Below are 12,686 nucleotides of genomic sequence, written 5' to 3'. Positions count from 1 at the left end.
GATTTTTAATGTCAGGAAACAGTTGTGTCCCCAAGGCCTCGCAGCCGGCACGGTTCTAGGAAACGCTTTGAACTGGAGAGGGATATGAGATTTTTGGTGAGTGACTCATGTTTTTTATAGCTCACCAGTTTCACAGCCTTGGAGGCTGAGCAGTCTGCCCAGAGAGCAGGTGCAGCAAGTGCCCTGTGGCAGCCTGACTCTGCACACAGGTAGTCTGCTTCAGCATTGCTGCAGGGAGATGTGCCCTTGACCTTCTCAGCCCTGCTGTTGTGCTGGCTGTAAGGGCTTCCAGGGCTTTGGGATGGACATCTGTCTATATGGGCACAGGGGGAGACCGGAGAGGAGGATTGCATGCCTCATGATGTAAAACTGCACGCTTTAGAGGGAGTGGGGAAGAGAAAGCTGGTGTGGGGAGGCTGTAGGAGAGACCTCTGCAGGAGCAGCTGTGTGCTGTGGTGTGGGAAAATGAATTCCATGTGCCCACAGATACATCGTGATGGGCACCCGAGGTTGGGGGCACTGAGCTCTGCCCCTCAGCACGCCAGGGTCTGAAGGAAAGACTGAAAGAGCTTTACACACAGACCGCTTTGTGCACAGTGTGTTGGTCTTGCCGCTGTACTTCCTTTCCAGTGAATTTACAGCTTCTTGTAAGGTTCTTGCCAGTAAATGGAAATGGAAGGAGTGGGAAGTCATGGAAAGATGAAGATGTAAGTGCAGCACAACTGTGCTTTATTAGATACCGTTACTAGCTAGTTATTGATTCAGCCTGGGGTTAATGCCTGAATCTAAGTGTGACTTTGCACTAATTCACTACACACCAGTTTTTGGAGCTGCAACACTCTTGTCTTCTTTTCCTCTGCTTGTGGCATGCTCCTAAGTATCTTCCCTTTTAATAACATGGCCAGGTGCTTTCTACACATATGCAGAGCAAATGTGAGACCTGTTTTTTCTCCAGGAAACCATCTTGGACCCTTGATTCTGTCACCAGCCAGATCACCTGGCTCCTCTATGCCTGCTCCTATTCCCAGTCTCCTCTGCAGTGCATTTTCTCCCAGATGTGTGGTTCTCACTGGAAAAAAAATTTCACATAGGAGTGTTTTTTTAATAGGGTCCTGCCAAAATTTGGTCCCACATCTGGGCTAAGTGGTGGACTGGGCCTCCCTTTCCCTGGGTGACTCTGTGGGTCACTGCTAGCTCAGCATCGTTCAGCAGTGACGCACCTCCTGGTATCAGGATGCACCTTGGCCTCAGAAAATGTAAAAGGCCTCATCCTGCAGACCTTTGCAGGCAACTCTTTCTTTATAACTTTATGATGTTTGGAAGAAGGGGCTTATGTGGAGGCAGGAGGATGGTACCCATTTCCCACTGCTTCTTGATTACCTTGAGGCAAGTTAGCCAGGTTGTAGATTAACTGTGCACTAAAGGCCAGCAATTGCAAAGCCATTATAGATATGCCATTGTGTATATCCTCATGTTTATTACTTCATTCTTTGTTAAATCCGTTTCTCAAAGAAAAATACACCGAACATGCAGTGGCTCAGGCTGAACTGATGCAGGCTTTTCTGGCCTGCCTTCCTCCTGAATGGGACATGCCCTCCTGCCTGCCCTGACCACTGTCTGCCCATCCACCCCGGGTCTCCAGAGGATGCCTTGGGACTGAAAGACCTTGAGGAGATGCCCATTGGTGCTGCTAGGTATGAGCTGTGGTAGCAGAGGGCCTCTCATGCCCTCTCATGCCTCTGCCTGCAAGCACAGTACACTTCTGCCCTCCCCATGAGCTCAGCTCGGAGCTGCCTGCTATGCTGTGATCACCAGGGCTTAGGCTGCCGGGGCTTACCAAAACCAAAGCAGGGCTTGGGGCTGGGAAGGAGGACATGAGAGCAGAGTCTTGCAACTGCTGAGAGCTGGTGGTGGTGGAAGAGGGGAGTAAAGACCCCCTGTGCAGAGCGAGAGCAGGGTGGAGGCTGGATCCTTGCATTCGCCCCACTGCAGCTCCCTGCACAAAAGCAGGCAGAGGTGCCAGCATTGGCTGGCATGCTGTGGAGGTGTTTAGTTTCCTCTTTGTCTGTGAGCTGGCAGTCTGTGTGCATGAGATATGACTCAATCCGAGAAGGAGAACAGCCACCTCTTCCTCCTGCTCTCAGGAGCAGAGGCAGACCCCAGCCTTGCAAGGGGGTTGGGAGTGTGCTGGTGCATGGGGTCATGCTGCTTGGCCTGTCAGAGGAACCAGTGTGAGCCTGCAGAGCTGCTTACAGTGTTTTCTCATCAGCTGGCCAATTTCTCTCTTAATGAACACATTATATTGGCATGGCTGTTGAATGAATGCAGAAAGCATTGGGAAATGCATGATGACTTACACACAGCTGGAGATTTAGCATGGCTCACAGAAACACCCGTAGCTGAGAAAGTATTCATGAAAACAGCCAGCCATTTGCACTAGCTTAACACTTGCACTTCTGGCTGGGACAAGGAAGTGGTAGCTCCTTGGGAAAACAAGTGGGCAGGCTCACTCAGGTGTATCTGAACTGTAGGAAGAATCTAGACTCAAACCAGCTCTGATTCAGTTTGAGGAACCCAATCCCTCAGCCTTTGTGCTGGCTGTGAGTGTCTCAGGTCAAAACACCAATGATACCAGGCAAGAGACTTTTGAAAGGCTTGGGGGAGTAGGAAGGAGAAAAGAGGAAAGATGAATCCAGACCCAGGTATTACAGTGCTTTGCAAATCCCACATCAAAACCCAGATCCAAGCATCGCTGAGCTGGGGGATGCTGTGAGTACGAAGTTTGCCCCTCAGGCCTGTCTGCCATGCTCTTCTTCGAACATTTGCCACTGAGCTGCAAGTAGAAAACAAACTCTATAGTATGGACTCCAGCAAGTCTCTCTGCATGTGGTAATGGCCCTTTGTGCATCAGCAGGTCTGCAGAGCTCAGGAAAAGCAGCGTGGCACAGGCAGAGGCTGAGAGTCAGCGGTGAGTCCTGGGCAGCGGAACTGCACTGGCTGTGTTTAGTGCCAAGGCTCAGACTGTGACTGTGGTTAGAGAGGTAGCTGGAGCAAGTCAAGGGGAGCTTCAGAGAGGCATAGCTCTTTGGGAGTCCTCCATCCTTATCCCTGGAGCTGCACGCTGCAGTGGGTACAGGCTAACAAACATTTCACTGATGGTAGCCTTCTTCCATGGTTTCAAGTCGCCAAGTGACACCCTTCTTTCTCCATTCTCCCCTCCATGACTAAAAATACTAGTCCATCAAGTCCCTAATGTCTAGAGATTTTTGGGAGGTGCAGAGTTGTTAGCAATGTGGATGTCAAAACAGAATGTGGTTTGAGCTTGAAAAAAAGCAGAAAATACAGGGATGAACACTGAGTGCAGCCTTCCTGTGGCACATCCTCACCTGCATCAGGGCACCCCGCTGTCAGAAGGAAACACTCCCTCCCAAAGCATACATTGACACCCTCTCCCTTTGCAAGCAGAATTAATCATACTTATGTGCCATATTCCATTTTAATTTTTATTGCAGAGTCCAAGATTAAAGGTTAATGTAGTACGTCTCCCCATCTCCACTCCCATTACAATGGAGTGCTTTGAATAACTATTAACTTCGCGGTTAACCGAAAGAAAATTGTTAATCATCAACAAGCTTATGTTGCATAAAAATCATTCTCTGTAACCTTCTCCCAACTGTGGGAGAGCCTTTTCCTCGAGGCTGACCTTCAACAACACCTGGTACCTGCAGCCTGCAAAACACAGAAGATCATACTATGCGGGCTTATCTGCTAGCCAAGGTCACAAACTGTGTGAACCACTGGAGCACAACTTATGCTTCTTGGTGTTGATGTTCATCCAAAGTTTGGTTCTGCTGCCAGCAAAGATACGGTTCCCTGGGCCCTCAGAAAGCACCTAATGAGCGGCTTTGTTTTGTTTTTCTTTTAATTTAGCAAGTTAAGGGTAATCTGTGGAGCGCTGGGTGCTGCTGGGGCACACGCTGTGGCAGTACAGCCTGTCCTTTCCACAGCACAAGACACGCGCAGACCGGTGTGTGTGTGCACGCTGCAGTTCAGTGGCCTGCCCTGGGGACCAGCTCTCGTCCTGGCATCAGAGATGCAGGGCAGGAGGGAAGCCCCTTGTGAATTAGACACCCCCCTATGCAGAACAGCCCGCTGGCACTGCAGGTGCAGGGTGCTGCTTTCTGCCTCCCCGTGCAGCTGCTGCAAGCGGCCAAGCTTGGCTGCAGAGGTGCTGCCTCCTTGTTGAGCGATTACATACAGGAGGCTTGCGTCCAGCCATTCAGGAAATAAATCACCCACTGTTTGTGAAGTAGGAGGGAAGCACTTGGGACAGTGAAAGATTAGACTGTAAGCCTCACAAAACTCCCCTTCTGGCTGTAAAGATGGGCTGCGGATGTTGTATTTTTTAGCTCTTTAAATGATTATTTCTGTGCCAGACTTATTAGGCAAGGTATTGTTGGGATCTTGGCAAGGAGATAAACATGGCTGCAGGCTTTGCAGTTGTTCCTGTCCGCATCTGGTCACTGTCAGGCCTTCAGCTAATAGGCTGAGGACTGTGTGCTACTGTAAACAGCCTCTGCAGCTGCTAGGGGCTAAATGTAACTATATATTGCTCCAAATACAAACATTTCCACATTAGGCATTGCGTATCCTCCCCCAGCACAGAGCTGCAGCCATTGACCTCGGGAGCCTGCACTGCATCAGCTCGCCCTGGCTTCTCCTTGGCCAGCAAATCCTGTCTCTTTTTATGGCTGTGGCTCTTGAAAGTGAGAGCAACAACCCCAGCTCAGGTCAAGCTGAATGTGGCCAAGCATTGTGCAACCTCCCGCAGATGGTCTCAGTGCTGAATGGCCAGTAGCCATGGGGTGGCAGAGGCTGGAGTCTGGCACGGAAGGACTTGATGGGAACAGGGGCTCATAAACAAGGTGGGGGGAAATGGGTGGTCCCAGGCAGCAGGGAGCTGCAGAGGGAAGGGCTTTGGATAAAGGCACAGATATCCCCAAGATATCCTAGGACTTTATAATAAACATCTTTGGCTGGGACAGGCCAAGCCCTGCTGAGAGGCAGTCAAGGGCTGGGAGCTGCTCTTGGCTGTTGCCAAGGACTTCAGGCAAGTTGTTTTGCATGAAAACATGAAGCCCCATGCAGGTGTCCAAGTACAGTGCCCAGATTCCCTAAGCAGTGTGCTTGTCCCCTCTTCTTGCTCCCCTGCTTTGTGCTTCTGCCTGCTGGGAGCAATTTGGAAAAGACTGCTTTCAACAAGGTGTTTTCTAAACCCGTCTCAAGAGAAAGACGATTGTATCTCATTAGCTGGAGTCCTAGGTCACCCCTATGATATAATCAGCTTCCATCCAGTACATGCAGGAGTGCTGCCTCATGCCTGAGTGGAGTCCATGAGTGTGTGTGTGGGGGTTGTTGTAGCTGTTTTCTGGTCTGGCCTGCTCCCAAAGCACTGCAGAGGTCTGTCCTTCAGTGCCTGCTCAGGTTAACTGGGTAGAGAACAAGGCTCAGAAGGGCTTTTCCCCAGTACAGTAGCTCAGAATCTAAAAACAATCTCTGCAGTAGAGACCCAGCATCCAATTCAGCAGGTGTGTCCCAGGCAGCAGCCCCTGGTTTGGAAATTCAGTGTGCCGTGCTGACCAGGCCCTGCTTAAATACATTCTGATTAATGTAGTGTTAGCCTGTTTACATCAGCAATCCAGCCTGCTTGTCCATTGCGCAGCACCACTCAGTGTTGCAGTAAAGAAAGACGCCTTTTGCTGTTTGGCTGACTCCAGGCTGGATCAGCTGGCCAGGTGCACAGCCAATTTCCATTGCTGCTTTGAAACTGGGAAGTATTTTGAAAAGAATAGAGCCTTTAGCCTTGTAAGTAAGAGCCATTTATCTTAGGATAAAAAAAGTGCTGGCATGGAAAAATTCCAATGCTATGAAAGTCTCTTTTCCTGAATGTCTTGGATACTTGCTGGATTAGGTTCACTGGTAAGGAGCTCGAAGTTATGAATGTCTCTTTTAAAGAAAAGAGCTGCAGAAGGAAAAGGCAAGCACTGGCATACTTGTAAGTGGGACAGAGCGAGATTCCCCATGGACTAGACATTTCTGAGATTGCTTTTAGAGGTACGGTCAGTATTGCTGCAGCGAGCCGAGGTGGTAGTAAATACCCAATGTAACTATAGCTGTTACCATTTCCCAAGGGTATGGTATCAGCAGAATACCGTATATAAACAAATGCAAAGCACTATTGGCTTTGCTCTGCACGGTTGTTTAATAACGCTTTGTGCTTCATAGAGCGTCAGAGTGTTTTATAGACGCTAATGAAATTAGCCTCATGATGCTCTTCTCAGGTATTATTAGCCCTTTCACTGGGCCGAGTGTGTGTGTGCTCCCAGATGCATGGGATGTGTGTGCCTGTGCTTCCCAGCAGGAGACACCCCGGGGGGACAGGACCTCCTGCAGCCCTTGGTCTGCTCCACCACTGCCTCCCTGTCTGCTTTCTGCTGCCTGGCACCCAGGGTGGGTACAGAAGGAGGTGTTGGGACCATGCTGCTGTGTCACCCCCTGCAAGGCCCAGGCTTTCTCCTGGGTCAGAGCAATCTTCCACTGCTCCAGGTCTGATGAGCAGAGGCAGAAAACCCAGATCCTCTTCTCAGGTCACTCAGGGTGTCTCTGCTGCACTACAGGACCTTGCGTCAGCTTGCAGTGGTTCAGCTCCAGGTCTTTTTCCTACACAGCCAGTGAATCCAAATAGCAGCCTTGATAGTGGGGATGCTGGAGCAGATCCCTCTCGCTTGCATCGTGCATATTTATGGCTTCTTTATGTTAAAGGTGGGATGTTTGCTGCCACCCCTTCTCATGAACAGTAGCCACGGTTTTGTCACAAACATCAGTGCTGGCCCTGGGGTTATTACTGGAGCTTTGCTTTAAATAGATCCTAAGCAAACCTCTCTCTCTGTTTGTCTTGACATGGTACTGACTGGTGCTTTCCAAGAAACAGGGAAAAGAAAAACTGGATTCACAGTGGTGACTTTGACTCCATTTGGCAGAGGCAAACTGATCTCCTAAATGGGAAAGGCACAGCCACGAAGAGGAAAAACAAATGGGTCACCGAGAGAACCAGCCTGTTCCTTCTGACTGACTAGTTGCAAGTGACAAAGTCTCACTGGTACTTGTTTAGAAGATCCCTCCATTTTAGGAGTTGCTCTGTCACAAGAACACCAAAGGGCTTTTGGGTACATGAGATCTGCGTATGAAGTTTCATAATGGATTTTATAAAGTTTGCTGCACTTTACCCCACTTTGCTCAGTAAATATTTTGCTTCTAAATCATCGTTTGCCTTTCTGGGTCGTGTGGCCCGTGAAGCTGGGAGGCTTGTGCCTGTTGCAGGGGTGAATTCCTGACAGTGGACTGGGAGGAGGGGTGCTGGGGAACAGAAGGAGATGTGCCAGGTGTCCCCCTTCAACTCTCTCCAGAGATGGCTTCATTTCCCCTGTGGAGTCTGCAGGTTTGTGGTGACCTGGGAGCTCAGAGGAACGGCTGAGACCTTCCTGCAAGCTGGACACTGGCAAGGGCACACATTTTGGAGCTCTCTGGTGGGAGGTCTGGATTAGGCGCAGCTCAGAGTTGTACCAGGGAGGTCTGACCTCACACTGGCCAGGGGAGCCGTCGTGCATCCTGGGGGAAGAAACTCCTGGGAGCCCCTCAGAGCCTTTCCTGTCCTCTGCTTTGCTGTGTTACTGTGTCCTGGCTGGAGGCTCAGACAGCAGAAGCTAGGAAACCACTCTGCCTGTGTGGTACTAATGCAAGGGTCACTGAAGATGGTCACAGCGAATTAAGGTAGAGAAAAAATGCCATGCTCAGGCTTCAGCCCTGACGCCATGCTCAGGCTTGAGTCCCTTTGTTGTGATACAAAGGGACAAAAATTGCACTTTTTAGCATCATTTCCATAATCTGACTCCTCTGATTCCTCCTAAAGGCTTGTTGGCTGGCATCTGCCTGCAGCACTGCCTGTGCTCTGTGGGTCTACGGGGCTCTCTGTCTGGGTGAACTTAACCTGTGTTTGGCTGTTAGGGTACAGCTGCCAGAGGAAGAGGCAAATCCCAGCGCTCAGTGCTTCAGCACCAGTAAGTCACCAGTGTTTGGCCAGCAGTGAGCTCAAGCTGCAGCATTTGGGTAGGCCTTTCTGAGCCTCTCCCTCTGACCTGTCATGGATGCTTCAAGATGTGGTCTGGCTCATCTGGGTAGAAAAGCCCAGCATGCTCAAACTGGGCTTTTCTACCAACAGGAAGCTGATTGAGAAGACCTCATGAACAGCTGTGATCTGCTCAGGTTTAGATCTGAGGTGGAGAATCCTGATGAGCTTTACTGCTGCTGGCTGCAGACAAGCTGGGAGAGGCAATCGCACATGAAGATGCAGTGAGGGCTCCAGGTGATGCTTCCCTTTTCCTCAGCCAGAGACCTGAATTGGCTCTCTATACCTTTGTGAAGTGGCCACCCTGCCTCTTCCACATATAAATTCATGGACTTTGCTAAGGAAGAGGTGGAAATCTGGTCTTTGGGAGAACACTGTGCTTTGGAGGTAATTATTTTAATGATGGGCAGAGCCAAGCTCCATATTGCAACACTGGATGTACTTGAAGGCTTCATGAGGTCTGGGTCCAAATTTTGTGACTGTCTTAATGACTGTCTGGACCATGTGCTCCTGAAATTCAAGCTGTGCACCTCCTAAAGCTCCACTTCTGGAGAGACGCTGCCAACAGCATTCCCTATACACAGCACATTGGGTGGGCTTCTCATTGAGTGTGTGTGTGCATGTGGGTGGTGGTGCAAAATGTAGTTTATTTTAGGGCTATGTTCACACATCTCATTAGGCATACAAGAATTGCCAGGGAGAGGTCAGGCCAGGTTCTGTTGTCCATGCCAGGCAGTGAGCGTGAGCCCCCCAGACAGGCTCTGCCATACAGCAGGCCCTCCCTGCTGCTAATTACAGCTTGGTTTAAGCTGTGAAACTTGAGTTTGAGGGCCACTTCTACAAACTCTCTGTTATCATGATGTATAGCATTGGCAACAATAGGCAGTCTTGATGGGTAGACAGAAATCTCCCATCCTCATCTGAGCTGACCACTGGCCTTTTCTAACGCTGCTTAGAGCTTGGTCTTTTTATCATATGAACGATAAGTGCTCTCACTCTGGTACTTCCTGCTTGGGTTTTTTCTCCTGCCTGTAGTGCCCGGAATATGTGTTAGCAGTCTACTGATGGAAATGATAATTAGGGGATCTGTTATGAGAAATGTGCATGAACTTTTCAAGCTGTCATTCAAAGAAAGACTTTTTTACAGTCAGCCTTTGATTATCTGTGGGCTGCAGATTAGATGTTTAAAATGCCATGTTGAAAAAAAACAGAACTCTTTCAGAACCCTTATGAAGTATAATGCACAGTGGGGTTTTTTTCTTTTTTATTTTTAGCCTCATACTGCATCTTAAATTTGTTTTTTTAAAGGTAAAGGTATTAAAGCACTGCATTCCTTAGACATTGTTTACATGTATTTTGTATTATTTGTTTTGCTTTTCTTTCTCTGCCCTCATTACACCGGATACTGAGAGCTGAGCATATCAGACTATAGCATCCGTGGAGGAGGGCATGTGACACGGTAACCTTTCCCCAGCTGTTTTCTTCTGGTGCTGCGTAAGAGTTTCTGCAGTGTGATGCAGCCAGATGGGCTGGAAAGGGAGTGCTTTGCTGTGGGGGAAAGCAAATGTCTATACCTGAAAGAGCATGACTGAGTGACAAACAGCTGAAAGAGAAGGGATGCCTTAGAAACCATTTGTCAGGCTGGAGAAGTGGTGGCTTGTTAAAAACGTGCCTGTTCAGTTAAAAGGATGAATTGACAGACGAAGGTTCAGTGCAAATTCAGCTGCCATCACTTCAAAAGCCCTCACAGCTGAATCAGCAGATTCCTGTTTCCATACATAATGGATGCAGCCAGCATGCCATTACGATGCCCACAACAAGACTTGCATTAAGCTCCTTAAGTTAGCTGTTTATGATATTCACACTGTATAGCTGTAGCTCATGTTTTTCCTGAGCCTCCCTCTCTTCTCACGCCTTTTGTTTTTGGAGCCCTGGGAACAGCTGCCTAAGTAAGGAACTGAAGGAGGGAGTGGTACTGACTCAGTGCTAGCCATGCAGAGATTTCCAGCTATGCCTTTCACACTCTCTGTGGCCTTTGCATTGCCTGTAAGTCCTGCTGACCCATGCTGGTGCTGCCTGTCCCCACTGTTAGCCAGGGGATGGGATCTGGCAGTGCTGGTGGACCAACGTGTACACCACCAGCATGCAGCAGCGCAGAGATGGGGCACTGGGTGCTTTATCCCCATGCTTTCCCAAGCTCCTTCCTTCCCACCTCCTCAGCCTCTGCTGTCAGAAACACCTTTCTTCTGCCACCACCTCCTCTCAATGGTCCCCATGTCTCTTCAGACATGGCTGCTGCCATGCTCTCCTCTTGGTGTGCTGTGGCTTGGGGCATGTACTCCTCCTGCCTGGCTTAGCTCTGGCCATATAACCATTGGGTACAGATAGTGCTGGAGAAGGACACAAATCAGCCCCCCAGACTTTGGCAACATTTGGGTCCAGATCCCTGTTCTTGCTAAGAAGCGACACCTGGTTTTTATTTTTAGTGCCACTTGAAGAGTTTGAAAGCAGCTCAGGATTTTCACAGAAACAAGTCATGCTGAGTAAAGTATTACTGAATGGTTGTCAACACTCACCCAAACCCTACTGCCCTATAATAGTTTTATTTTCTTCTTTTTTGACCAGAAGGAATGAAAAACAGTAAAAAAAAAAAAATCAAAATAAAACAACCCCAAACCCCTCACAACAAAAACCCCAAGACATAAAACCCCAACTTTTTCTGTGAAAATAAAAAAAATTATAAAGTTGGCACCTTTTTATTCCAACCACAAGGTTTTCTGAAAGCAACTTTTGGCTGAATTTGTTTAAAAAAAGTGTTGGCTGAGAAATGTCAACCAGCTTTAATATCTTATTATAGATTTTGCACTTAATAAAACTGCAGGCAGGCAGACAGAAACAATATACCCATTCATCTTCACCTAGCCCCTTGCTCCCTTTCCCTGCTGCCCTGCTCTGTCCCAGAGGTGTGAACCCTATCTGGTGACGTGAGCCCTTCGACTGGCTTGGGTAGGATTACTGAGCCAAAAAGTCATTTTGTGAGCCATAGCAGCAAAGAGAAGCACACATCCCTGCTCATGGGGGACACACGGCACCTCTGCCACGGGGCCGTGGGAGCTGTAACGCGTCGGTGATGTCTACATGGAGACCAGTAAAACGCAGCAGAGCAAGCAGCAGTGCTGGCTAATCCCCATTTCCTCAAACAGGCTTTTTTCCCCTCCCTTCCTCGCTTTCTTGGCCCTGGGGATACATAAAAGCTGTGGGTGAAACACAGCCCAGGGAGCTGGTGGAGGAAGGAGGGAGCAGCCAGAGCCTCACTGCAGTACAGCACCTTTTCCAGGGGTGGCAACGGGGCAGAGCTGCCCCCGGGGGCTTCCCTTGCTGCCCCTCTCCAGAAGTGGGTCCTGGAGGCACAAGTAACATTTCTGTTTGCTGTGCTATTTTGGGAAGTTTTTGAAAGGTAAACAAGAGGCCCCTCTTGATTCATGGAGGCCATAAGTAAACCGTAGGATGCTATTTACATTGCTGAGGTATTTGCACCAGCTCTCTCCCAGACGGCAAGTTCAGTGAGGAGGAGGTGACCTTCAGCGCTCCTTGTTTTGCCTTGTATCTGGCACGTGGGGGGCCTGCCTGTTTGACTGGAGTGCCTGGGTACTGTAATCAAAATAAATCATCCTTATCGTCGCCAGTGGTGATACTGCAATGGAAACAGAAACAGGCGCCTGCTTTGCACTTTGCAAAAGTGACATCATTGCGAGGAGTAGGATGGGAGGTCAGAGGATGAACTTGAGGCGGCTGCTGCTGCTGCCTTCCCCGAGCACGGCTCTGCTGCCTGGGGCCAGCCTCCCGGCTCCACAGGGCACGAACGAATCGCTGCGCACGGCTGGAAAACTGCTCTGCTGTCCAGATTAAAGCAAATAACAACAGGGAAGCGTTTCTGATGAGTGAAAGGAGAGCGTGTGCCCAGGTTCTGGTTCAGCCTATCACGTTTTCTGAGGTAAAATTGACAAAAGACTGCCCCCACAGCTCCTGCGTCTCTCTCCTCCCTGGGCAAACCACAAAACACAACTTTTCATTTTGGTTGCCTGTTTGGGAGGAAAGAAGTCTGTTTAAGACTGCTTTTTTTTTTTTTTTCCTGTGGATTTATATGGTTCTCACGGTACTGGGAGCTGACTTTGACTGAATTCTCATAATACTGAAGAAAATGAGCACTCCAAGAATCTACTCAGAGTAGCACTGCTATGGATACCATAATCATAGGAAAAAACTTTACAGTTCACATGTATTAAATCCCAGCAATTCCATATAAGAGCAGGCCACTGAATTCTCTGATGCCCAATGAGATATAATAATTCTTTCCCTCCGAAGGAGGATTCGTAGAGACCATGTCAGCTGCATATTTTCATACAGCTTGTAGCAGCAACTTCCTATCTCAGAGGCTGAAATGTTTCAAAGAGGATTTTCTGTTTGCTGTCAAGGAAAACACATGTGGGAAGGATGTGCA

At 49.0% G+C, this 12,686-nt stretch overlaps 1 protein-coding gene across 2 annotated transcripts in view; it reads left to right on the top strand.

The window, feature by feature from the left end:
* Positions 1 to 7,285, top strand: part of TOMM20 (translocase of outer mitochondrial membrane 20) — a 112,733-nt gene extending 105,448 nt beyond the window's left edge. Inside the window, exons 6-7 of one of the 2 annotated variants that reach the window (XR_008971914.1) lie at positions 6,016 to 6,055; positions 6,986 to 7,285. The gene's annotated coding sequence lies outside the window, so the exon portion shown is untranslated. The remainder of the gene's footprint in view (positions 1 to 6,015; positions 6,056 to 6,985) is intronic. The other variant, XR_008971915.1, reaches the window with a different exon arrangement.
* The last annotated feature ends 5,401 nt before the right edge of the window (positions 7,286 to 12,686 follow it).

This window comes from Pezoporus wallicus, unplaced genomic scaffold (genome assembly GCF_028554395.1).
Source record: "Pezoporus wallicus isolate ANWC-B61680 ecotype Strahan unplaced genomic scaffold, APGP_CSIRO_Pwel_v1 scaffold_6362, whole genome shotgun sequence".
NCBI classification, from domain to species: Eukaryota; Metazoa; Chordata; class Aves; order Psittaciformes; family Psittacidae; genus Pezoporus; species Pezoporus wallicus.
Note: the sequence above shows the minus strand (reverse complement) of the source record. Positions and strands in the feature narration are given on the sequence as shown.